This window comes from Thermobia domestica, chromosome 2, assembly GCF_964235325.1.
Source record: "Thermobia domestica chromosome 2, izTheDome1.hap1.1, whole genome shotgun sequence".
In the NCBI taxonomy this organism is placed as follows: Eukaryota; Metazoa; Arthropoda; class Insecta; order Zygentoma; family Lepismatidae; genus Thermobia; species Thermobia domestica.
Window position 1 is genome coordinate 312420546 of NC_137455.1, and position 23985 is coordinate 312444530.

Sequence of the window (23985 nt, forward strand, 5' to 3'; positions counted from 1 at the left end):
GAGATATGCAGCAATTTTAACACAGAATGATATACAAACTCTTATTTATGTTAAAAGCGTATAACATGCAGTACGTACATACAGGGGTTTCATGTCATTATTTATATATTTTATAAATTGTGAGATGTAAATAAGGTAATAGCCACCCTAATTTCGTTGAACGGACCCTAGGGATCCGCGGACCACTAGTTGGAAAACACTGGAATAGGATGTTTTTACATAATCATGTCTCATGGTTTGTAACAGAAAAGGTTTTAGGAAAATGCGAAGATGGAATAGTTTATCTCACCTCTCATTCCCTACAACATAAAACAACAACAACAACAACATTGAATTACTGAAGAAAAGAACGACAGTGTTTTTAAGAATAAAAGAAAATAAGACATTGCACAGGTATTGAAAAAAGAAAACAAGAAAACATGGTCGCGATGGGTTTCCCAGTTCCAGAGATTGGTTTGCAGCTTCATGATTTGTAGAACTGCTAGAATAGTGTTCAACAACAAAAGTTTTTTAGTCAAAAACAAAGTGTCAGTGTTTACTGCATTGAGAGTATAACGGTCATATCTTGTCCCATATTATAATTATTATGAATTATAGTTTTAATTATAATCTAAAACTTCTAATTAGTCACAGGTTTCAAAAACCAAGGTCACGTCTGCTGGAACACAGGCTAAACAGGTATTTACACTGCATTCTTTAACATTCGAGGAATAAGCTACTTTTACATTAGAGGAACTCAAAAGATTATAGAATAGCACACATCTGCTCTGTTTTGTGTTGCACTTTTAACGATGTTCGTCGAAACTATTTCTATGATATGAAGACACTGCATAATATCATAAACATGGAGATTTTCTACAGGATTAGGATTAGAATTGATTTTTGGGCTTTCGGCAGTAACGCAACTAAGGGTAAGGTGCGGGGTAAATGGAGGTGTGACCAGGGCGTCGGATTGGGGGGGCGCAAACATTTATTTTCACTATTAGGCAAGGAAAGGAGTTTTAGCGCACTAAGACCATAAAAAAAAAATACCTCAAAAACTTAAGAGGACAACAACGACTCACCAACCTTAGGATGATATCCATAGAGCATAAGTTAGCTTCAAAGCTATCTTTTGAGGACATTATAGAAACCTTTGCAGCCAAAAGAGCCCGCAAAGTTAAATTTTGTTTCCAGCTTTTTGTGTTTTTATTTAACTTACATCAATTTAAGAGATTTGCAAAATGCCTAAGTATAATATTTGAGACAACAGTTTGACTGTTTGTCATAATTAAATACTCCATTCTAGAGCAACAGGATTGTTGATTCATTCTACACATAAGCACATCCCGATATAATTCCAAAAACATTTTGATTTATAGTTATCATGATAAGATTATAAGAATATGTCAAGAATGCTACTGTCAGATTATTTGGCAATCAAATACTGTTAAGTTTGGTGTTTTGCACTAAAAATTAAATTATGTACTGCAATTTTGAAATCAAGCTGTACCACTTGAAGAAAAAATGGAATAAGAGAACTACTGGGAGGATCCAGGGGAAGGGCGATCGGGGCAATCCCCCCCGCCAGAAGAGGAAACTTTCTTATATATATATATATATATATAAAACCCATCCCAAAGTTAGGAATCCTTAAAAGTAGTAGTAGGACAACCCATCGCTCCCCCCCCCCCCAGAAGTCGGTCCTGGATCCGCCTCTGCTGTGTGATGCCAATATCAGGTGTAGTCAGGGAGCATTTTGGATTGGTTGGTTATGGGGTGGAGGAGAGTTTTTGCCTGGACGACAACTAACCTAGTTGCGTTACTGGCTTTCGGCATCTATGGCCATGTTAGCCCGTCACGTATGAGGGATGACGTCCCTTGGCGAACACACTATCCGGGGAAACGGAAGGAAGAAATTGACCTGGGATCTGCATATTATACACCATCCCAGCATTTGCCTGGTGTGAATGAGAAAAACCTCTCCAGGATATTTGACCTGAAAAAGCTTTTACACTTTTTTTGACCGAGTATCCCCACTGCGAATCGAACCAGAGACTGCTCGCACTAAAGACATTTTCTACAGTGAGATAAATTCAATTGGAAGGTCCCAGAAATATTTACAGGTATATCTTTATTATTTCATTTTAATGAACTCTAGTAGGGAGACTGATCTATTTGGAAATGTTAATTAACCATTCATATCTTCAAACCTTATGAATGTTAGATTTATAGTTTTCTCCTTGATATAAAAGCTTCGAATAATAATAATAGTAATACAGTGAAATCTCTAAATAACGGACACCACTGGGACATAAGTTAAAATGACAGGTGTCCGTTGCAGAGATGTTAGTTACATTCTTCACAACTCATATGATAATTATATGCAATGTACAGTAAATACTGTACTCATTGCTTGAATTACTGGGAAAATCATCTGTAATGAAACAATGGACGTGTACTGCAAAATATGACATGTGTGATAAGCTCAAATCATACTTCTATAAATGTCCCATAATTCGTGTACTAACTGCATTAAAAAGTAAAAGTAATTTCAGAAGAACATAGAATACTGTTATATTAAATACTGAAAATGAAGACAACCATCATGAAAGTTCATGAATTTCTTGTAAGAAAGAGCGTAATAATAGCTGTTTGCCGTGTAATCCTGCAAACACATGTTTCTGACCGAAGTTTGGTCGTAACTGCTGAATTAATTGGAGGTATCAATTCAAGGTTTGTTTTGAAATTGTGGAAAGAATTTTCTGAGTGAAATACGAGTAAGCTGAGAATAATTCTTGTCTGTTATGAAGAGGTTGCCAAAACGGGTTAAAAGAAGACTGTCCGTATCCGTAAAAGGGAAGGTTCTCTCCCATAATAATTCGTACGTTTTTGCTCGGACATAAAAGTCTGTCCGCATCACGGAAGAGTTAGTTAAGGGAGATTTCACTGTAATAATAATAATGGTGCACTTTTAAGGCCTAGTTTGTGATACATGGTCAGCGCATCGATCCTTAAAAGTCATTATTTCCAGCTTTCTTAATGTCAGTCTCCTATTTTTAACTTAAATAGCTCTTATACAGGCTTTCGAAAGAACATGCCCTGCATAAGAGTGTCATGTAATTGCTATTTAATATACCTTAGCTCCGGAGGGGGAGGGAGATACCTCCCGGAAGTATGTCTAGAAGAAACACTGTTCTTATGTTATCTATCATGATTTAAAAAATGCCCTACCGGGATTCGAAGACAGAGCTACGTTCATCTAAGGCACGGGCGATAATAATTTCGCTACACGGAATAAAATTATTATTGTTACTACAGCGTAATCTACAAATTAATTCCTACATATATAGCATGGTTTTCTTACCTGATTGTCCTGCAGTTTGATGAAGTAGCAACAGCATAAATTGTATCACAGTAAGTAAATTTATTAAACACATCCGTCGTAAAGAACACATTTATCTTCTTTTATATGGAGCACACGGCGAATGGTCACTGTGCACTCACTACTCAATCACAATAATTACAATTATATTTCCTACGGATTTTTCATAATTTCACAATCTATCATTGATGTTAATGTGAAACACTGACGCAAAAACAATCATTTATATGAAAAAAAAAAGTTAACACAACAAGTCAACTATAAATAGACCTCATCTTTCTTTAGCACAGATAATGGTCACTGTTTTAACCTTCGATGCACCGAGCACTTTAAAAATAATTATAATGGCATTAAACCTGTCTCACGTTATTACACGAGCGCGCGTTGTCACTTTCAATGGAAACTTGTTAGTGCAACCGGCTGCATTGTGAGCAATGCGTGAGCTGTCAGTCAGTCAGCTGGAGGTTTTCTTGCGTTCAGGTGTGAAATGCTCGTCAGTTTACTTTCTTCCTCTGCGATCCACACACTGTGCCTCCATCCTCAAGCACTAACGACGAGGGGAAAGGGAGTGACAAGGTTTCCATCTAAAGAAAGAAAAATCCAACATTGCTCTTCCTCGTAGGATTCACGACTACATAAGAGATATGAACGAATATTTTCTTCAAAATGTTACTCATCTTCACGTTCTTTGTTGAGCTTCAGCCACAAACACGGGGATCTCTGGAGGGGAGACGAGGGGGACGCGTCCCTTTCAATATTTTGAAGTACAAAATATTCAATATTCTATTCTAATTTAATTTATTTATTAACGACATAATAACATATAGGGCTAAATAATAATACAGTGAAACCTCTCAATAGCGGACACCAATGGGACGTGAAGTTTTGTCCGTTACTGAGAGGTGTCCGTTATAGAGAGTTACAGAAATTTAATGTCTCATAAGGGTAATTGTATGCAGTAATATCAGTAAATACATTATGTATGGGCGTAAAGACGTAAAATTCAATATGAAAATAGTCTTATTTAGTACAATTTCAATTACTGGGAGGGATGAAGGAGAAATTCATTTCTATTAAATCATAGCCTGTTATTGCTGGACAATGTTTAACGAAAAAGGCATGCTTTTTCCTCTACAACGGAAATAAAACACATTAGCAAGTGTCCTCTAAAATCCTAAGTACGATTGCAGAAGAAACAAGTGTGTGTGTGTGTTTGTGTACTGGCGCGGCATCTTCGTTGACAGAATGGATGAAAAGGCAAGCTATTGGGGGGTGCATATTTATTGACCCAGGCCCAATCACAAAGAATATCATTTTAGAGAAAATGAAAAAGGAAGCCGGGAAAACTCCATCCCAGACTTGTACCAGTATCATGAGTAAAAGAAAAATGTTTCTTTTCCAAAAAAGTAAGAGAGGTAGCATTGCTCGTTGAAAATGTTTGTTTTGTTATCTATGAAATTATCGGTAAAGTTGCAAGGTCCAGACGAAAAGGATTAAATTTGTTAGGGAAGGGAAGATCTTTCGCATAGAATTCCTGGCCTTACGACTAACCCTGCATGAGTGTTATTGCTTATTGAAAATTTTCTAGGATTTCCGCCAGAAACCAGTTTATTGCGGGAAAAAAAATTAAGTTCAGCTGTTCTGTTTGATAGTTCACCAGGTCTGGACTCATGAGAGATACACTTATGAGGAAAAGACTTTTCTGTATTCTGTGATATATCACAGAACCGAGAACAATTCCTGTCCGTTATGAAGAGGTTATTCAAACGTTTGGGAGGGAAAAGGACTGTCCGCGTCCGTATCTGAGAGTGTCCGTAAAAGGGAGGGTTTTGTTCCGTAAGAGAACATATATTTTTGCCGGGACAAAAAAATCTGTCCGTATTATAGAGGTGTCCGTTATTGAGAGGTGTCCGTTAAGGGAGGTTTCACTGTAATAATAATAATAATAATAATAATAATAATAATATTTATTTTAAATACAATATTCAGGCTGTGAAACGATTATAACAGAGTTTTTGATATGTCTCAAAGATAAGAAATGGAATCGAAGTTAATAAACAGATTGGGCTAGGCACTACCATTTAAATTACTTTCTTTGATGCGCTCCCCCCCCCCCAAATTTTACATGCCAGAGACGCCAGTGTCTGTAAACATTTCTATAACAGCTGATCAGCCTTATTCATTGGTGTTGATTCCGATTAAAGTTCTGAGTTAACCCTCTCAAGCAGTTTTGCTTGGAGAAGACTCATGAAGATGTTGCATGAACTCTGCATGGAAAATATCATAATTGTTCTTTATTAGGTCCATAATAAAGTGAAAAACATAAACTGGCATTTCACTATCTTTAGGTTAGTCTCCTATCTTTCATTTAGCCATGTCTTGTGATATTTCCTTTTCATGATTTTTATAAAGGACTGAAATAGTGTGAGGTCACATCATTCTCGTTACCACAGAGATTGCATTTTTTTTTTTATTCTAAACAATATGGCATAAGAATTTAATTACAAAGTGATGTATTAATTTCCAGGTGGCAAACATTAGAAATGAAATCTTTTAAGTTTTACGTCCCACACTTATACCGGCTAGGCTAAAGGAGACGATGAGGATGAGAAAGGAATGAAATGAAGAAAGTAGGAGGAAACGGAAAACCCCCAAGAAAACCCACGTACACGGTGTTTGTCCACCACAAAATTCCCTTAGCGCAAGCTGAGATCAAACCAAGGACACAGAATACCAGAGGTGAACGTTTTACCACTGAGACACCGTGCTCCTGGCATTAGAGTAAATTTATATATATATATATATATATATATATATATATATATATATATATATATATATATATATATATATATATACGAGGGCTATCCAGAAAGTAGATTACGTTTTCGTCTGTGTCCGCTAGGGGCGGGGCTAGCACGGCCATCTTGGGGTCAGAGCGTTGCGCAGCTCAGTCGGCATCTAGCCGTGCTAGTGAGAGGTTCGTGCTGTGCTCCGTTAAGATACTGTGACGGTTTGAAATGTCTGCGTTAATTGAAAATCCCGCGAGCTGCGAGGTGCGTGCAGTAATAAGGTTTCTGACAGCAAAAAACTGTAAACCGATAGAAATCTATCGGCAGCTGTGTGAAGTGTATGGGGACAACATTATCACTGAAGGTGGAGTGCGACAGTGGGTCATAAGATTTAAAAATGGCCGAACCAATGTTCACGACGAAGATCGAAGTGGGAGACCCAGCAAAGTGACTGCCGAACTTGTCGAAAAAGTCGATGTTAAAGTCCGTGAAAATCGAAAGTTCACAATAACGGAACTTTCTTTGAGTTTTCCACAAATTTCGCGAAGTTTGTTGCACGAAATCATCAGCGAAAAGCTTGGTTACCACAAGTTTTGTGCAAGATGGATTCCAAAAATCTTGACAGAGGACCACAAAAATCAGCGAATGGCTGCAGCGTTGCACTTTTTGGACGCCTACAATAAGGATGGTGACTCTTTACTCGATCGCATCGTTACTGGTGACGAAACATGGGTGAAACACGTGAACTGTGAAACGAAATTGCAATCAATGCAGTGGGGGCACACAGGTTCTCCCCAAAAACCCAAGAAATGCATGCAAACAATGTCGGCAAGGAAGATGATGGCGACTGTTTTTTGGGACAGAAAAGGTGTGATTTTGGTGGACTTCCTGGAAAGAGGCACTAGAATAAACGCTCAAAGGTATTGCCAAACTCTGCAAAACCTCAGAAGAGCAATTCAAAACAAGCGCAGAGGAATGTTGAGCTCTAAGATCTTGTTGACTCACGACAACGCCCGGCCCCACACGGCAAATATCACGCGTGAAGTTCTTGAATCTTTTCAGTGGGAGTTGTTTCCTCATCCGCCGTACAGTCCCGACCTGGCACCGAGCGACTTCCACCTATTCCCAGCAATGAAGAAGTGGTTGGCTATGCAGCGTTTTGATGACGACGAACAGCTGCAAGAAGAGGTAACGAAGTGGTTGAAGTCGCAGGCGGCCGAATTTTTCGACGAAGGAATTTCCAAGCTCGTACATCGCTACGATAAATGCCTTAATTTGAATGGTGATTATGTCGAAAAGTAGTATTTGTGTGTGGCTTTCATCTGTATATAATAAAATTTGTTTCCTATACTTTGTTGATTTTTTATTCCAAAACGTAATCTACTTTCTGGATAGCCCTCGTATATATATATATATATATATATATATATATATATATATATATATATATATATATAGGATGTTTCAGAGCTAGGGCTGTCCAAAATTGTGGAAAAGCTAAATTTCAACAGACCCTATTTCGAATTCGAGAAACTGCGGATGGTGATCCTTATCAGCGTAAAGGGAATCACGCATACGCAATCTAAAATGCATATTTTATCAATGTAGATACAATGACTGTATAGAGTATTTCCTACAGGGTGTAATTCTCAGATATGTTCTCAATAGAGTTTTCAGATATCCCCTTTGATCGAATCCAATTTGCGAAATACTTCGCGCCTTTGTCTCTGTATATAATGGATTTTGCTTTGCTGCAGTTGAAAAGGTACACCAACGTTTTATCCAATGTAGCGACGTATTACCAACTTTGGTTTGCTGATGCTTTCGAACAGCTTCCGAGCGTTATAATACTTCATCGGCAAGGTCATGACCACTAGCCATGAATACCTTCCCAAGATTTAATCGTTGGCGCAAAATTAGGGATGCGCACGAGACGAGTCGACAGGATTTTCCTGACAAAATTCGAGTCGCGACACGGTTCTTCCAATAGAGAAATATACATTTCTCGAGTCGAGACATCACTTTTACAGCAAATTTTCGAGACGAGTCAGCCACAAATCTTGTCTTGTGCGCATCCCTACTCAAGATACGGTTGATTTCCAAAGACACATTAAGTCGATTCACCATCTGTCTTTGGGTCGGAAGATCCTCCTGCATGGCTATTCTACGAAGTTCCGCTTTCATGGGGGCTTGTGTGCACGGCTGTTCTTGTCGCCTTTGTTGGAAAACTAAACGGTGGACCACGAAACCCCTATACATACCAATCACATTTTATTTATTTATTTATTTTATTAAAGTCAAGCTAATGTCAGAACCCTTGCTGTTACACTGCTTCCTGATAATTGAAACACCAAACGTTATGTCGTAGAGGGCTACAATATTGTGGGCTCCGGGTCATTTAATTAAAAGAATGATCCGTGGACCAACAAACCCTCACAACAAGTGAAAATTTCACCGTTGTTGGCCAAGATAGCTAACAGCAGGAATACGCTTCCTCGTTAATCACTCAAAAACCTAGATAAAACACATGCAAGAAAAGTTAACAGCTAATGGTATGTGACTATCACCCAGGTGAATGATCGAAAACAACCGAATTAAAATCACACTATTTATTAGGCTGATGGTCTCAATATTTAAATATACAATTTAAAAGTATTTTACACTGCGAAAATATTTAACAAAATATTTGTCCAAAATATTCGTCCACTGTTTCCATAAACTGTGATACTTATGATTGTCCTCCGTGTAGCACGTGTTTTGCACTTCTTCTTCACAAGAAGCTCACTACTTGCTCCTCTGCTGCCGAACTGCTCGGATTTCCAGTTCCTGCCTGCTCCAGTCACCGTCGAGTTCGAAGTGGACGAGTCTCTCCCGCTGCTTGCCGAGTATAGCCGCTTCGTAGGTTCGCCGACTAGACAGCAGTGTTGCCAACCTTTGGGTTGACGTCACTTGCAGAGTTCTGTGGGAGGGGACTACCACAATATAAGCATACTAAAACGATTATTTTGGCAGAGTTTTCGACCTATCGAAAATGCACAAACACTTCCAAAAAATATATAATATGTTTCTTCCGAAAGTGACGAAGTTTAGGCGGTATTTTCGGTCCAGTTAGAAAACACATTCTTTTACAATTCACACATTACACTGAGTCTGACCAAGGGCGGGTGCATTCATTCTGCACGTAGGGGAAGGAATAGCATTTGGTCAAACATACGCGGAACAGCCTTCTATTTATTGTTATTCAATACTATGTAGATGAAATATCCGTTCTTCGCACGGAAAGGATAGGTTTGTGGAAAATATTTAAATCCTCTTTTTCCTTAACCCGGGATCGGTCGGTTGTTAGCAGTGTGCTCAATTTTGTTTTTATATCGTTTCTGTATGTACGTAAATTTGTCTATTGACCTGTGCTGCCATCTAGCTGCAGATTGGAATGTTTTGCGTGGCCAGGAAAATTTTCATTAATCTCTCATGTGCCCAGTTTGAAGCAGAGTCGGCATAGTGACACATGTTCTGTATGTGAGCGGGCCGCTAACAATCGACCGATTGTGTCGGTGTTTTTTTTTTTTTTTTTTTTTTTTTCGATCATTTTAGTGCGTTAATGTGATTTCGAGGTGAAATGGATTCTGAAGCTGCCCAGATAAGACAATGGTTAATGGAAGAAGAAAATGACACATATATTGATAATAATATGTTGTCAGAATTTGACGATTGTGCTGATTCTGACGCAGGTGAAGACATAAATACAGACCATGACAGCCATAGTGAAGAGTCTGCCAATGACATTTCGCCTAGTTCTGGTGTTCATTATCTGGGCAAAGCCAAATTGTATGTTTGGAATGCTCTCCCACCACGACAAACAACACGTAGAAGACGAAGAAATATTGTTCTTTATCCTCCTGGTGTAAAGAATGAAGGTGCGAAAAATGCTCAAATTGTTCGTGAAGCATGGAAGTTATTTTTGAGGATGAAACAATAGAAGAAATAACCAAATTTACAAACGACCGTCTTTACAAACTGAGAACCAGCTACACAAGGCACAACGAAGTTCCTGACACAAACATGGATGAGATTTGCGCTCTCATAGGACTGCTGTATTTGGCCGGTGTTCTAAGATCTCACCAAATAGTAGAAGATCTGTGGAATACAGATGGGACAGAATACTTTCGTCTCGTAATGGGCTACAAATGATTCTTGCTGTTATTGAGGGCTATGCGGTTCGATGATGCAAAAACAAGACAGGAAGGAAGAGCTTTAGACAAACTGGTCCCTATTCGAAAAATATTTGATGAGTTTGTACAAAGATGTAAAGACTGTTACAGTGTCAGTGAATATGTAACTATTGACGAAATGTTAGAATCATTTCGCGAAAGGTGTACATTCAGACAATATATGGTTAAAAAACCAGCTAAGTATGAGATAGAAGTGTTTGCGATAGTAGATGCCAGAACGTTCTACACATCAAATATGGAAGTGTACGTTGGTAACAACCAGATGGGCCGTTCGTGTTGGATAACAGACCTGCAGCTGTTGTCAGGAGACTTGTGGAACCGATCCGTGGGTCAAGGAGAAACGTTGCAATGGACAATTAGTTTTCTTCTGTGCCTTTAGTGAATCAGTTGGTTCGTGAGGAAAACTTGACAGTTGTAGCAACACTGAGGAAAAACAAGAAAGAGCTGCCACCTAAAGTTGTCAACACAAAACAACGGCCTGTTAACAGCAGTCTCTTTGCCTTTTCAGAAGACAGTATGGTCGTTTCCTATGTTCCACACAGGAATAGGAATGTAATACTTATTTTAAGCACGCACGACTCAGATGAGATTGATGGAACAAATGTTGACTTGTTTAAACCGTCTGTCATAACATTTTACAATCTCGCGAAAGGAGGAGTAGATGTTGTAGATCAAATGATGTCCACCTAGAGTGTTGCCAGTCTGTTGCCGTTGGCCCCTCAGAATTTTTTTCACATTACTGGACATTGGAGCCATTAATGCCCAAATTATACTTTTGTGCAACACCAACCAGAAAATTACGCGCAGAAATTTCCTGAAGGATTTGGTTCTGGATCTAACAAGAAATCACATGATCAGGAGACTTTCAATGTCAGGTGTTCGAAATGATGTGAAGATTCGTATTAGGAAACATCTCCAGCTTTCACCTGAAGAAACTGTCTCCGAGCCAACCAAGAGCTGGGAACGAGTGAGGTGTGTGTTTTGTCCTAAGAGAAAAACCGGAAAACGAAGACAAGATGTGCCAGTTGTCAACTGCCCATCTGTGGAGAGCATGTAATCATAATCTGTCACAAGTGTAGAAGCCAGAAGACCGATGCCGCTGATGACACAGAGGAAGGATAAAATATTTTTGAGTGAGATGGTAGTGTTACAGCAGTAAATAAGGAGGTTTTCTGGAACAAATCTTGTAAATTTTCTTCAAGTCTACTGTTTCAGTGAAAGTTTACATGATTTTTAATTTTGTTTCAGATATTCAGTGGTTTTAAGTGTTCAAATGTTACTCAGTGGTTTGCTGCAAGCAACTTGTGACTTTCGATTCCTTAGCTTTTATTTACGCATCGAAGTTTTTAAAAATTTTACGATGTTGTGTTTTGTATTTACTTTAACTTTTTCCAATAATTTTCACAGGTGTTATTCCTGTATATCTTCCTGTAAAATGTTAAATAGCGAACACAAGTACAAGTTGATAAGATGAATATAGATAATTCACTTTTTATATGTTAGGTTAGGTTTATAATTTTTCAATAACATTTAATAATTGAATATTACAACGTGAAAACCTTGTATTGTGCAAACTAACAACAGAAATGACTATTTTACAATCATAATAATAAAGTTAATGCTTATATTGTAAGTGTGAGCACGATGCTCACAACCGACCGACCGCGTTACACAATATAACCGACCGATGCAGGCGCGTTTCAGCGAAATTATAATGATAAAAAATCCATAATATACTCTATTTTTGGCATACATTTGAAACACCCTACCCTCTACATTACACCTTTTAATCAAAGTAACATGATAGACACCATGGATGATGCAGGTAATAAGGTGGGTTCCAAAAACCATTTCAAACGAATTAGCCATTTTCCCAACCGCGAAAATTATGGATTCGACACTAATCTCGGTTCTTTTGGACATTAAATTTTTCACTTCTTTTCACCTCCCTACTGATAGGGGCTGAACTTGGACAGGAACGTGACTGTCACTATTCATCTCAGTAACCTCGAAGATTATTGACTCAACACTAATATCCGGTTGTTCTCTATTACTTTTACATATCATTCACTTCCCATCCTCACCCTTAGGGGGTGTCTTACCCCTATAATATTTTTCCAGATTGTAAATCAATCCAATTCTTACTGAGCAGGACTATCATTTAATAAACCTAATATGTAATTAGAAGTGGATAGATATTAAAAGAAGTGCTTTTCGACTATATTCGTAAGTTCGCAATGCGATAAAAAGATCTTGGCCAAGTATAAACGCAGCTCGTGAAACGAAGTGAAGTTTTAGAAACTGTAATTGTCACCTTATTGTTACATTTTTTTTAAAGTACAACTCAAAACACTGAACCTGAACCCATATGAACTCCATAATGGATTGAAATTAGATTCCAAATAGTATTGAACGGTCCATTAGTACTCTATTGAGATTTTTTGCACAACTTCTGTAGATCTACGATTCTTCGAATATATATTTTCGAATTTCTTTCGAACAAGTTGCAGAAAAGTTGTCATTGGGTTAGAGTACTTTGTGTATAAAATTGCAGATTTTTTGGTCCACTCCTTGCCCTGCCCACTTAAGAAGGTCAAAGTTTTCCGCGCCCTAAATTAGGCAACAAGCACGTCGTGGGCTGCATTTTTTAAAACCATTTTTCGCGCTTGTAATGTATATTAATACCGAGGAAACTGCTTTTAAATGTAGAGATCGTAAGTTTGAATGTTTTTAATGTAAAAATTTTTGTCTTTTTTTAACTCATTTTACGTTGCGAAGAGACGAAGATTCAAACAAAGGTCATGTATAAAAAATGTAGTTTTGTGTAAGTGTTTCTTGTTTTGTTGTTATTAACGGCATATCATGGGCGTAAATAAGGACCCCGCAGACACCCTTAGTTACGCCACTGCGGCATATAGTTTCTCCATAGCTCTCTAAGTTCATAAAACAAAAATAATTTAGTGATTCTTATTCGGATCATTTTTGCAGCTCTCGAGTGATTTCGAATTCACCCAATAAAACTAGGAAATTTCCCAAAACTCACGACGAGAAGGGCCTGCAACTAGAGTTTCTCCCATTTATCTTAACATGTTGTTATTCATTCTTCTATTAGCAAGCTTGTTTTCCCTTCACATGACATAATCATGCTTAGTTCCAAATACTGGCATAGGCTGACGAGAGGCAAGTTTTGCCTGTATGTGACCGTCACTTCTCTGGCGTTCACAAACTGCTTTCGAAGCCTCCGTTACCATACGTACGATCCTCTCAACGACTTAAGTATGGTACAGAAACCATACTGTTATAATTGGTCTTGACTGCGTTTTTGATGTTTTCCTCAAATTGGTCCGTCATTATCGATTTAGTCAGCGGTGGTTCCGTTATTTGGGTGGAAAGCCAATCGATTATGTCATAGTAATCGAGTGATGCAAAGTTGATTTCGGGAACATTGAAACTCCGAAAGCCTCTTCTTTTCTGTAGTCGGCATTTCTTGACACGTCTCCATCTCAAAGTTTTAATATCGCTGCTTTTGTCCGTTATCATGGATCAAAGGAGATTTTCAGGATGACAAATATTTATTAACACGTACGGATGAATGAAAAATTTTGTTTCACTTTCACGTCTTCTGGAAGAAACTGACCCAATTCAACGATTTTCCGTAAGTGTCGAGATCCGTCTCAGCACGATGAGTGTAACCTAATTTCGAAGCACATAAGGGCGTAGACTCGAACCATACTGAACCAGCCAATGTAACGCTTCTTCAAGTGCAAGCGTACTTATACAATTATCTTGATGAAGTTATTAAAAAGCGAGATTGTACAATTACTTCAGGGGTTTTCTTTGATACGTTCGGCGAATATGTGTCACTAGAAACAGCTCGACATGTCTCTAGTAGGTATTGTTGGTCGGTACTCAGTTGAAATCAGTCATTATTTCGACCCATTGGACTTCAAATCGGTTGGGAAGAAGCGATAGGCAATTCTTTACAGGCAGTCAATCTTTTTTTCAATCGAACCAGATGGTGTCTTTGGGAAGGTAGATGCTCTATCGAGGTATTTAACCAGGTGGCAGAGAGGAAGTTCGTCCATATCAAGTAGACACAATCCTCTGCAGCTTCTTTCCGAACTTTTTCTCCACACATGTCATTACTTCACCAAATCTCACACTAGTTTCATCGCATCCGAATGTAAGCAGTTGTGAAATGTTTGTTTCATTTTGCTCTATATACATAAACTGCAGAATAGCTTTTACTATTTTGTCTCCATACCCTGAAAGCGAAACATGTCCGAGATAATTTTAATTGGGTTCTTACATTAATGTATAGTGGTTTTCTTGTATCTCTCTTCAGTAAAATTTATTTCCAACTTTCTCTTTTTCGTCCATCGACATAAAAGCCATGAAGTCCATCTTTCATCAAATCGCACGCCAGTTTTTGCTTATCCAGTCAAATTTTCGATTTATCTATTATTTAAGCGGCGTCTTTCGACGTGACAACGCCAACGTCCTGAAGAACTGCAGTCGCTGTCATAGCTGCTTTTCTATATGAGATTCTTGTATAAAAAACAGCAGCAGATACATGAAGTAGTGATAGGCAAACTTGTGAAGAACTACACACTATTGTGTATATATATGTGTGTGTGTCTAGGTCCAGCTTCGAATTCGAATCCAGTAGTACTGCTTGAGTCACTCTTTTGCCTCACCTCACTCGCATGATTAATAACGTTGGGTCTGTCACGCGTGATGTTGCGTTCGCTCTTCCCTTCGGGTTCTTGGAAATTCTCAAACGCAATGAAAATCAACAAAATGGCAGCAAATATGTGGACTTCAGAAAAAAAATCAATAAATATAAAAGATCCTTGCTTGTAAGTATGACTTTTTATTAGAATATTACTAACAATAACAATATTAAAAAAAAAAAAACTTTTTATTTAAAATACATTACAAACAACGTATCGAAGTTAGAACGAAGTTATTTCCGATGCTTAACCGAAAAAGGCAAAAATGCTATTTGTAACGTGCTTATTGCCTACCTTCGACCGCAGACAACGTTGATATTCTTGAGGCAGGTTATAGAGTTAGCCAAAAATTCTGCAATTTTCAATGTAAACCCAACGACAATTTTTCTGCAAATTGTTCAAACGAAATTCGAAAATAATAATAATAATAATAATAATAATAATAATAATAATAATAATAATAATAATAATAATAATAATAATAATAATAATAATAAACAAAAATCGATTCATTCTATTACTCATATGCTTCACAGATCTTATTAGCTTAGTGTCACGATCAGCCAGTGTCTCAAATTTTCTACACTCGTCAGGGCCGGATTTAGGGGGGTGCACCGGTGCATGTTATAAAATCGTAATTTTCCCATTTTCATCCCCCTCGCCCTGCCCAACGAGAAGTTAATCGTAAAAGATTTTTACATGTCGGTAATTTTACGATTGAGATAAAACTAAAAATGGAATCCTTTCAAGGCGTGATTTGAGTTTATGAAGTGATTTGAGTAATTTAACTACTACAAATCACTATTACACATAATTTTGTTTATCTGAAACCACCTTATTTACCATTTCGTACGAGGTATCATCAATAACTAAATATAAGTTCCGGTCGTCTATGTCCTAGTTTTGATATTCATATTGTTTTAGATTTTTTATTATTCTACTATTATTGCTTATAGATTTTTCCATTTAATATTTTGAACTAATTATCATTTATCGGGCCGCGATGGGTCATTGGTAACGTGCTAATCTTTGCCGCGTGGGTTCCCTGGTTCAATCTCAGCTCCCGCCAAGTGGGCTTTGTACTGGACAAATATTGTGTGCGTAGGTTTTCTCGGTGTTTTCCCGTTTCCTCCCATATTTTATCATTCCACCAATATCTTTCGTCTCATTATCACCATCTCCCTTACCCTCGGTGCATAATCGTGAGACTCAAATAGTAATAACAATAATAAGCCGAGGTGAACCGAATTCAGAAGCTCCCGGTTTACAAAACTGAGGAACACAGCCTTTGGTGCCGAGCCGAACCTGTCCCTAGCCAAGATCGGCCTAGCGAGCTTTATTTCTCAGACAATGGACTACTTGTCCTCCAAACTTCGTTCAGATCCGGCTAGTAGTTGCCAGGAAATAAAGTACCACACACAAAGCAAACGGAGCCGACTCGGATCTTGTCCCTGGCCGAGCCGGACCACCAAATATAGCAATCTTTATTCCTTACACCCAAGGCCGCCAATCCTGGGGGGTCGCTGGGGCCCGGCCCCCGAAAAGCTCATGTAGACCCCCTATTGTATTTATGAGTATACAATATTTGGCATAATTTGAGTGCAATTTGTCTTAAAATCTTCATATATATATATATATATGCCTTCTGCATCTGAATGCCCCCCTCCAAATTTACAGAGAAATCGGTGTCCTTGCTTACACCAGTGGTTCCCAACCTTTTTTGTTTGAGGATACTCTTTACTGAACGACCATGACTTACTTCATTTTTTTTAATTAATAATAATCATATAATTTATGATACTACAAACTTCTTAATCTAAGTGACACGCTAAAAAAATCTTAATAATAAACAACCTGACCAATAGATTCCGTTAATAAACAACCAGGCTAATAGACTCAGATAATAATAAACAACAAGGCTAATAGACGCCGCTATCTGCGCTATCACTTGCCTGTATAACGAAATCCTGAATAATTGAATAAATATAGGTGGTTAGTGGGCAAACTAAGAAAATAATAACATAATTAAAAAATATTAAATGTGAGCAATTTGAGCTTTCAACTAAGCACGATTTTAACCTACAGTGGGCTAAATGGTCGGGAGCCGAGACAACGCTAGAGGATTGTTAATGGGGCGAGCACCCCCATGGTGGCTACATCTACCCCCCACAGTGTTGGGTAAGTTACTTGTAAAAATGTAACGCGTTACAAGTTACTTTACAGTAGAAACTCGATTAACCGTCACCCTCGGGACCGGGACCATGACGGTTAAGCGAATAGACGGATAATAGAAATATCGTTATAAACCTCTACAGTAGATTTAAAAGGTTCTGGAAGAAATAAATAACCTTATACAAGTGAATAATACATGTTTATACTGTATTTAAATTACTGTACTGTACTTACATACAAGAGTAACACTGAACTGGTAGTGAAATAACCACACATTTAAAAATAATCTGTCATCTTCTTCTGCTTCTTCGAACGCCGAGCTTTTTGTGCGGCAATGTTGCGTATTTTTCTAAGAAGAAGTATCTGCGTGGCACTCGCTTCCTCTTGTCTCTCAAACCAGTCGATGCACTGGGTTAACATTTTTTTCGGCTTCGGAGTGGCTAGTGGCTGGTCGTTGCTCAGTTTCAGGTTCTTCATCCCCGTCGTCAGCTTCGTCATTGGCCTGCAGAACATTAGATATAATTTCGTCGTCACTCAGAAGTTGAAAACGTCCATCCATTTTATCAGATTCTAACCAGGTTGTTATTTCTTCTGTCGTTAAAGTTTCACTGTCCAATCCGTTATTGCAAAGTTGCACAATTTCCTCAACACTAACCGTATCATCAGTAGGAAGTTCAGGTTCAGGTTCAGCTTCAGGTTCAGGCCAAAGCTTATTCCACCCATTTTTCAGACTTGAATCTTTAAGATCCGCCCACGCACTGGCAAGATTAAATATAGCATTCTAATGTTGTAGGTTTTCCAAAATTCCTTAACTGTCGTTGCATCGTCAGATGACAGCAAACTTACAATGAAACTTCTTCTGTACCGACGTTTCATATTTTCAATGATCCCCTGGTCCATAGGTTGAATGAGGGTTTTAACTTAATCAAAGGGATGTGACGGAGCGTTGTCCATAATGAGAAGTGCTTCCTGCGGCAACTTCAACTTGGCGAGATGATCTCTAACTTGCGGTACAAATACTTTGTGAAACCATTCCGCAAAAATGGTTTGGTCCATCCACGCGGTCTTTTGTGAATAATAGTTCACAGGAAGAGCATTCAAATTTAAGTTTTTTAAACGCGCGTGCTTTTTGATTTACCAATCACTGCTAAGGGTAGCCTATGCTTGCCAGTTGCATTCGCACAGACTATTGCAGTGATGCGATCTTTCTGGACCTTAAAGCCTGGTGCTGTCTTTTCTGAAAGTGATGCCAGTGTCTTTTGTGGCAAAGCTTTCCAGTTGAGCCCAGTTTCGTCCCAGTTGTACACTTGTTCTCTCACAAGTTTAAGAGCAGTAATTTTTGCCTGGTCTTCTATGACTGCGCTGTTTGAACTAAGTTTCTCGCCACTTATATCCAGTTTTCGAATGCCGTGACGAAACTTCAATTTATCAAGTCAACCCATGCTGGCTTTAAAGTTAGGATCCCCATCTAACTTTTTATTAAGTTCGATTGCTTTTGTCACTATAATTGGCCCTGAAATTGGGATTCCTTGACTTCGAGCTTGAATAAACCACTGATACACAGCATTGTCGAGTTCTTTTATCTAGCAGGTTTCATAGTTTTACGAGTTTTTACATCTACATCGGTACTCTGCATTTTTGACACATGCTGCTCAATCTTTTCGGCATCCCGTTTTATGTCAATACGGTCGTTCTACCAACACCATAAATCAGCGCGATACTTGTTGCAGTTTCGCCCTTCTTCAAACGTTTAATAATTTCAAGTTTTTGGTCAAGTCCTAACACGACTCGTTTTCGCTTTTCAACCACCTTCCAAGCATAACAATCAATAGTAAGTTGATACGGAGTATGTACACTCTGTACGCTTTGTAACAGTACTCGTACTGTACACACTAAATCTGCGTGCCAACTCAAGGTGTCCAGTGAAACTGACAATAACTGATTGAGTTCCCAAAACAGTAGGAGTGGGGCAGGGCCTACGAAAGGGTGGGGGTGGGAATTTTCCGCGTTCAATAACAATGGACTAAAAAATAGTCATGACGTCAGAGAAAATTAAACTTTAATTTAAACAAAGAATTTTCAATTTTACTAGATATTTATGGAAGCGTATCTAATCAGCAATTCTCTTAAGAAAATCTTAGACACAAACCTCCAGTTTACTAACTTTTATATCTCTTATTCCATTGTATACCTGTACTAGCTAATCCTATTGGAGATGATGTCTTGCTCTCCGCTTGTTCAAAGGGCAATCCTGCTCCAGATAGTAATGCACCAGAGTAATGCATTTTGGTGCAATGCTGCCGCAAGCCGGACCGGCGTTGGAAAAAGCGGAAATCAAGCAACATCTCTCTTTTAAAAAATGGATTTTTATAAATATCCATCACAACTTATAATGATTGAACAGGACCAGAGTAAACCGTATTCCTTCCATGTTACACTAATATAGGTCGTCTTGAAAATAATTCATAACAGTTTGGAATTTTATTTTTGGCATCTTGAGTGTTTCAAGTCCATGCTTTTCTCCATAAGGGTTTCAGTACTGTACCAAGTTTTTGTGTGGAAACTAGCATGACCAGAGGTGACGCATGACTATTTCAGTCCATTTCGCTTACACTTTATTCCGTGCTCTGCACGGCGCACGGCGTCAATTACGGCGTCAAGTACAGTACTGTCCGGAGCAGTGACGGATAACAGAGAGTGAAGGTTAAAAGAGTAACGGTTAATCGATTTTCTACTGTACTTTCTCTTTAAATGCAACGCGTTACTAGCGCGTTACTTTTAGGCCCGAAACTTTAAATATGTGAAAAAAATACTACTTCAATTTTCCGTACTACTATTACTACCGCTATTATTATTATTATTATTATTATTATTATTATTATTATTATTATTATTATTATTATTATTATTGCACTTCTGAATCGTTTTATGTAAAGTATAAATTTTTACTTGTTATATGAACATTTTCATATAATGTAACATTGATAAAATGCCATAGTGCGTTACTCGTAGGAATGGGCACGAGCGAGTTCGAGCCAGTTTTCTTTGAAACTCGATTCGATTAGAAACATACATCTTTGAGCTTGACCCGAAAACTCGGCTCGAAAAATTTCCTCCACGGTCGACTCAAATTGGGGTCGAGTTTCGAGTCGAGTCGAGCCAAATCCGGTGTGTAGTTTCGAGTACTCTCTTCAAGTATATTACATAGGCAATATAATTATTATCAATGACACTACTACTACTACAACTTTTATTATTATTATTATTATTATTATTATTATTATTATTATTATTATTATTATTATTATTATTATTATTATTATTATTATTATTATTATTATTATTATAACAACTGTGTATATAAACATGAAAGACAGCCGGTTTGTATTTGAATACTAAAAACTAGTTGATTGCTACCCTCGGTAGTCGTGAAGTCTAGGAGTCAAGGACATTGTTCACGAGATTCTGAATTTGGGTTGAGAGTCTAGGTTGAGTATTCGGGCCCGAGCCAAACGCTGTTAAAAGTTATAGGGCACTGGCCAAATATCTTCAAAACTGCTCTACTCGGGTTTGGAATTGTCAAGAACTCGAACAGCTCGGCTCACAGCTCATTCACTATCGACCCGAACCGAGAAGTGAGCCGAGCCAACAGCTCACCCACCGACTTGGCTAGAGCTAGAGTTGAGCCGAACCGAGCAGATAGCTCATCCCAACCAAGCCAGCATGAGTCGATGGTTCACCACAAGTGATCAGACTCGAGCCATCTTGTCAGTTGAGCCGAGCAGAGCTGAGCTTGTTATAACTAGGCTTGAATTCGAATCGAGTCGAGTTTTATCTTGACTGGTGCTCATCCTTATGCGTTAGAGAAAATGGTTGCTTATTATTATTCTGCTAAACTAATTATATAATAATAACAATGTTGTTCTGTAAAATTAAAAATACAGAATATAGAGAAACATTACACTACAACTAATAAAATGAGCTGGGGATGAATCTAAACTTGCCAGTAACTCTAAAATCGATACATGCTTTTTAAAGCTAGTTTCAAACTCTATAATCAACGGGACTGTAGGATAAGCAAACTAATCTGAAAGAACTCCAATATTACTATCAGCAAACTATCTAGTAATAAAGTAGGCCTGCTCATCAGAACAGTTTATTCATATTATCCCCTTACTGTATATCGTAAATTATGGCACCCTAGTTGTTGATATTTTCCGCCGGAGCACTTCAGACACTTTACTTTTAAATTCTGTCCACCATCATCCTCAGCTGTTATTATTATTATTTTTTTTTGAGTTTTACGTCCCACGGTTATGCCAGTTAGGCTAAAGGAGACGGTGGGGATTAGAAATGAATGAAATGGTGGAGTGGAGAAAGTGGGAGGAAACGGGAGAACCCCGGGAAAACCCACGCACACGGTGTTTGTCCACCACAAAGTTCACTTGGCGGGAGCAGGGTTTGAACCTGGGACCCCGAGCACCAGAGGTGAACGCTCTACCACTGCCTTAGCTCTTTAAGAAAAAAAAATATTCTTTCAAATGTTCGAACGGTAAAATAGGCCTATTTTCGTTCTCCATCTTTATAAAAACAATACCAATCAAAGTAAAATGGACTACCGGTATCATTGCACCCCTAGTTCACTCACTGAATGAATTGATTTGGAGTTGTCAAAATATACGACAAAATCTTCCAGGTGCTTGCAATCAGTACACCTGATTTCCCTGAGGCTGTCCTCATCTTCCAAAAACAGCAAGTGGCACTACGAACTTATCTGTTTCTCTGTGTGTCGGTGATGTCGGTCACTGACATACGTAGTTCATGTTCGATTGTTTCATTCTGAGTAATTCACTTACAGGAAAGAAACGTTTCCGAAATATATATATATATATATATATATATATATATATATATATATATATATATATATATATATATATATATATATATATATATATATATATATATATATATATCGGCCATTCCACGTAAATATGAGCCTAAGGACAGAAAATTGTTTTAAATATATTTTGCTCGTTATTTATTTAAAAATGACCAGAAAGGTTCAAAATTTACTATGCAGATCGATTTCTTGTTAAAACGTTTTAGTTTTTGTCTTTTTGAGCGATTGAAATTCTATGCTGTACGAAGCCAGTCGAAGGGAGAATTTACCAACAATATTGGACACCCCTAAACAACACATGATAAGCATTTGATTCAGTTGCACTGCGATGTAGACAAGCACGTACACCTTAGGAACTGAAGCTCAGAAGTTTTATAGCTGTTAGTATATTAAGTAGTCTAATATTTGACTACTTTTTGGTACCAATGTAATTATGTAACGCCCGTTACAAAAAAGATATATATTTTTTTCTATACAACTTGTACTAAAAGTCAGAAGTAGTCTATCTTTTGCAAAAGTAAAAATGAGCACATGGGCAATACAACAAGAAAATGAATATCATTATATTTATAATTTAATAGTCAAAAACTGCGTAACGGGTGTTACATTGCCAATGTAACGGGTGTTACACGTGAATTGTTAGCTTGGTTTAAAAGTGATATTTTGTGCACTTAGGCTAGCTCTAAGGCTCTAAATAGGGAATTTGAAGTTAGTAAAGTTATAGAGGGTCCTCTTCTGAAGACATAAATTATGGTAAGGATGAGCAGTGGGCGAAATTAAGGGACATTATACCGGAGGTGATGAAATGCACTCCAGAGAATATAATATCTAGGAAATATCGTACGATGGGGGACTCCCTCTCATTCCCCCGTTAAGTCGCATACTCAGGGTAGTGATTAAATAGCATAAAAGTGCCGTATTTTAATTGAGTACTCATTATATACCAGAAGTCTACTTCTTTATCAGAAGCCCAATACGCTGCTTTGGAAGTCTTCGTTTAGCAAATCATTAGAGGCTGCAGCGTGACAGATTTTCATTAAGAAACCAGAAAAACCCTACACTACAATGATGTATACGCAGACTCCGAATGAAGTTGTGATCAGCCCTTTGCGGAAAGATGTTTGTGTTGGAATGTTGTCTTGCTGGCAATGAAAGATGAAATAAGTAACAAAGATTATCGTCAAGTTGGAATCCGTCAAGGATTTTCGGACGAAAATTGTGATATTAGAGTTATGTTCCTGAAATCTTGTGGCGAAAAGGAATTCGAACTACGCCGAAGTTTAGAAAGTATACTAGTGAAGTGCCGTAAGGGGGGTTTAACGGGGCGACGGCCCCGGGTGCCGAAGTAAGGGGGTAAAAAATTCGGTAGGAAAAGAAAAGGAAAGAAAAAAGGGAGAAAAATACTTCACATATCAGTACAAATAAGTATGCACTTAAATCCTCTTCCTGTTTTAGGAATTGGTCCTATAATGTTACTCATGTTAGGAAAATGCATGTGCACATATATAAAATGGAAGGAAAAAAGTAATAAAAAATCCTCGAAATCAAGGAAAAGCAGGGTTTATTTTGGAAAAGTTTCTTATGGTTTGCACCAACCATAGGGTCGCTTCGCGGCTGGTCTGTCGACCTGACTAATATTAACGGGAGCGCCGTCGCATACTCTCGCCCCGGGCGCTGATTTTCCCAGCACGGCACAATATAATTCATTTTCATGACATGATTGGTAAACTGCCAAATCCGGTTATGAAAATTAAAGAATAACAAAGTTGTGTAGCAGTTTAGTTCTAGA